Below are 4537 nucleotides of genomic sequence, written 5' to 3'. Positions count from 1 at the left end.
TTGCCTAATTTCAATTAGTTGTTTATAGTAGAATGTGATGCAAGCCAAAGGGTGATAGGGGTAGTTTTAAGTCAAGAGGGACATCCTATAACTTTATTCTCAGAAAACTTAAGTGAAGCTAAGAAAAGGTACTCTGCATATGACTTGGAGTTGTATGCAATTGTTCAAGCATTGAGAAAATGGTGACATTACTTGCTGCCCAAAGAATTTGTAGTCTTCACTAACAAAAATGCCCTTAGTTTCCTCAATGAGCAAGAGAAGTTGAACCAAAGACACCTAAAGTGGGTTGAGTACTTACAATCCTATACATTACTATCAAACATAAGAAAGTGACAGCCAAAAAATTAGTTGATGCACTAAGTAGGAGAGTCATGACTATGCAGGAGATACAATTGCAAAGTGTGGGTTTGAGTGAGTTAAAAGACCTCTACAAGGATGATAAGGATTTTGCAGAGATATATAATGTTTATACTAATTTTTCTAACACCTCACATGTCTCTTATTCAGAGTACATGATACAAGAGGGTTTTCTATTCAAAGGTCATCTCCTTTGCATACCTCAATGTTCTATGAGGCAAAATATTATCCAAGAGAAGCATCAAGGAGGTCTAGGAGGTCATTTTGGCATTGATAAGACTTTGGAGCAAGTTGGTAGGTTTTATTATTGGCCCAAGTTTCAATCAGAAGTGAGAAGGTTTGTAGAGAAATGTACCATCTTCCAAAGAGAAAAGGGAACACCAAGTCATGTAGGTCTATATCAACCCTTGGTCATACCTCAAAGGCCTTGGGAATGTCTGAGCATGGATTTTGTGTTAGGCTTTCCTAGGACCCCAAGAGGATTTTATAGTGTGTATGTGGTGGTAGATAGGTTAAGCAAAATGGCACATTTCATACCTTGCAAGAGCACCAATGATGCCACCTATATTACAGGCCTCTTCTTCAAGGAGATAGTTAGAATTCATGATCTTCCCATCAACATTGTTAGTGATAGAGATGTGAAGTTTTTGAGCCACTTTTGGAGGAAGCTTTGGAGGAATTTGGGCACCAAGTTATCTTTTTCATCTTCCTATCATCCTCAATTAGATGTTCAGATAGAGGTAGTCAACTGGTCATTGGGTAACTTGCTAAGATGTCTTACAAAACAACATGGACAGACTTGGGATCTAGTACTTGGACAGGCAGAATACGCATATAATGACTCAGTCAACCATAGCACAAGTAAAAGTACTTTTGAGATAGTGTATGGATTCCATCCTAGGGGCATATTAGAGCTCATAGATCTCATTTCAATGGAACCCAAGAGTGCACAAGGGGAGAAAATTGCAGAAGGTATTAAAGAGGTGCATGATAAGGTAAGGCAGTTCTTACAACAAAAATCCGAGCAGTATAAGGTTTAAGTTGATAAAACAAGGAGGAAAGTACACTTTAAAATTGGAGACTTAGTGTTAGCATACCTTAGGAAGGAGACTTCCAAAAGAGAAGCCTATCAAACTCATGATGAAGAAAATTGGGCCTCTCAAGGTGGTGCACAAGTATGGGTAGAATGCATATGAGGTTTTAGAACTTCCTCCTACCTTGGGGATATCTCCCATTTTTAATGTATGTGATATCTATCCATACAAGGAAGAGTCACCAACAAATCAGATGGACATGCCATCATTAGTTCATGAAGATTAGATAAAGTATTTGCCACCTAGTCAACCGGTTAAGTTGGAGAGTATGTTGGATACCAAGATAGTAAAGAAGACAAGGAAAGGAGTCTACAAGAACTATCTTGTCAAGTGGGAAAGGTTACCTGATTTAGATGCCATGTGGATGTTAGAGGTAGATATACTACAACATGGAGTGGAGATTGCAGACCTTTTAACTCAAGGGACTTGAGTTCTTTGTCCCAGGGGAGTATGATGCAGGGTACCAAATACTCCAATTACCAATTTTTTATTTTCTTTCAATTTTGTGAGTTATCTTTGTGATGTAATAATGGACTAGCCATTTAGGAATCAATAGAGACATGGTTGAGGTGTCCAAGTTTTGGTTTGAGTCAATTGTGTTCAGGATGCTGATAGCCTGAGAAGTGAGATGCTTAGGTAGATCATAGGTAAAGTGCTCCAGATGAATGTATTCATGTATTAGGGGTCAATTGTGTTGTGTTTAGGTCTTTAGGGTGTTTAAGGACCCTCAGGAGTCTAAAAATGCATTATAATGCAAAGTTGCATCTTGAAGCCAAAAGATGTAAAAAGTTGTTGAGCAACATTTTGCAATTTCTTGCAAAAGTTGTATTTTTGGTTATAGGAATTAAAAGTTGGTTGAACTGACTGAAATAGGAGGATAAAAGCCAAAATTCACTTCATTGTACAGGTTGGAGGATTGGAAATGCAAGAGCGAGTTTTTGGATTGTGAAGCAAACTTGTTTCCACCGGTTTTTGAGAGTTTTTCATTTGTATTCATTGCTTGTATGGTCCAGTACATACTAGATGGTGTAAAATCATTGCAATTATTGAGTGTTCATTGTATTTGCCTTCATTAAGGTTGATTTGTAGGTTTGATTGTCCTAGGTTGCAGAGATTTCTTCCATTATTTGCAACTAGGTGTAGAACCCTTGCAAGTAGGGTTTAATACCAATAAAATGGCTCTAACCTAGGCATTATTTAATGGCAATTATTGAAATAACTAAGAATGCTAGGTTAGGGTCTATACATAGCCTTAGGATAGGATTTTTGGTTTTGCAGGTCCTTGTGGAGGAGAAACAATGAAGCTCTAGGCCCACCACTAGGAGTAGGTGACTTAGGACAACAAGAAAACTATGATTAATGAGCACATGTGGATTGGTGCATGAACAAGTGACACATGAATGGAAAGCCCTCTAAGTGCTCTTGAATATTCCTAAATCTTTTTGAGTAGGAGTCTTGACTGGTGCAAAGTTTTAGACCCATCTTTCCAAGTCACCTGGTGAGACGTAAACCCTTCAAAATAGTGCAGCATTGGAAACCCCACTTGTACGGATAAACCAAATGCAATTTTCTAGTATTGGTTGTAACTTCCAAAAGGGTACTCTAATACATGATTTATTTCTAGCCTTGTTTGGGACATTTACAAACTAAGGCCCTAAAACCGCCAAGGGAGGGCTAATGCAATTAGGCCTATTTTGGAACTGGTGGAGACCTAGAAAGGTTAGGAAACTAAAGCAATGGGTTTTGTGAGCCTAAAGCCTCAAAATAATTCAAAGACACTTGGTAGATGCATTGGGGACCCATAGGAAGTGGTTGTGTGTTAAGATCCTTGCAGGAGTGGTTGGAGCCCTGGAGTGAAGTGTGTGTGACTGAGGTGGCAACCTCAAGTGGTGGAGTTGATTGTCCAAAACCATTTCCTATACCTTGGAGGCAAGCCAAATAGGTGAAAACCTTGGAGGTCTCACTAGAATAACCCCTACTAAGTGCCACTGGATGGACTTGAGTAGTTGAGGGGTTGAGTAGGACAAGTCACTCAAGAAGGTGTATTGAACCAAGCTCCAAGATTCTTTGCATCAATAGGGTTCCATTTCAACATTCAAACCTTAATTTCACCTATCTAGAGATTGTAAAATTAATCAATTTTTTGGGGTTAGTTCTCAAATCATCATAGCTTTCATCCCTGAAAATTTTTGAAAAAGTTGTGAGGACCGTGTGCACTTTCAATCTGGTCCCTGACTTTTTTCCCAAAATTTTGGGAGATTGTTATGACTGTATTTAATTGCTCAAATCCAGAAAATTAGTTGATTTTGTCGAATTTCGGTCCCTCTAAAATAAAAAATAATCTCCACTATCAAAATTTAAATTTTCAAGATATAGTTTAATATTAAGTGGTTAATTAAGAAAAACCCTAATTTTAAATTTCAAAATTTTAATTCAACTTTCATTTTTTTAAATTAAGAGGTTTTTCAATAGGCCTTAATTTTAATCTCTTTTGGATAATTTTAAAATTTTAAATTCAGAGGTTATTTTTTTTTACATAATCCTAATTTTTAATTTTCAATTTCCTAAGAGGTTGCATTATTATTCTTTTAATCAATTTGTTCATTTAATTGAATAATTATTTTTCCTAGAATTTTGAATTATTCAATTATTTTGCAAGTTTCAAATTTCAAATTCAAAATTTCAATTTCAAATTTGCAATTCAAATTTCAATTTCCCTCCTTTATTCAATTTTCTATGCATGTATGGGGTGAACATAATAATGGTTAAATGACATATGAGTTTCTTGTTTTATCGTAAGTGCATATGGAGTTCTGATCTTATTTTGCTAATTCAATTTCAAGTTAGATTAAAGATGTTCATGATGTTCCTTTTTATGCATATGATGATATTTTATCTCTCCCTTTCATTCATACCTATAATTTACCCTCTCCCAAAATTGATCGCATTAATGAGGGCACATTGGTGCAAAAAGGGAATATGGAAACTTTTTTCAAAGATCTCCTTCCTAAAGATGAATCTTTGGAGAGTTGTGTTCCTTCTTCTCCTAAAAAGTACCTCCCTCATAAGGATTATTTGGTGCGAGA

This window comes from Cryptomeria japonica, unplaced genomic scaffold, assembly GCF_030272615.1.
Source record: "Cryptomeria japonica unplaced genomic scaffold, Sugi_1.0 HiC_scaffold_477, whole genome shotgun sequence".
Lineage (NCBI taxonomy): Eukaryota > Viridiplantae > Streptophyta > Pinopsida > Cupressales > Cupressaceae > Cryptomeria > Cryptomeria japonica.
The sequence above is the reverse complement of the archived record's forward strand: the minus strand, read 5'-3'. Positions refer to the sequence as shown.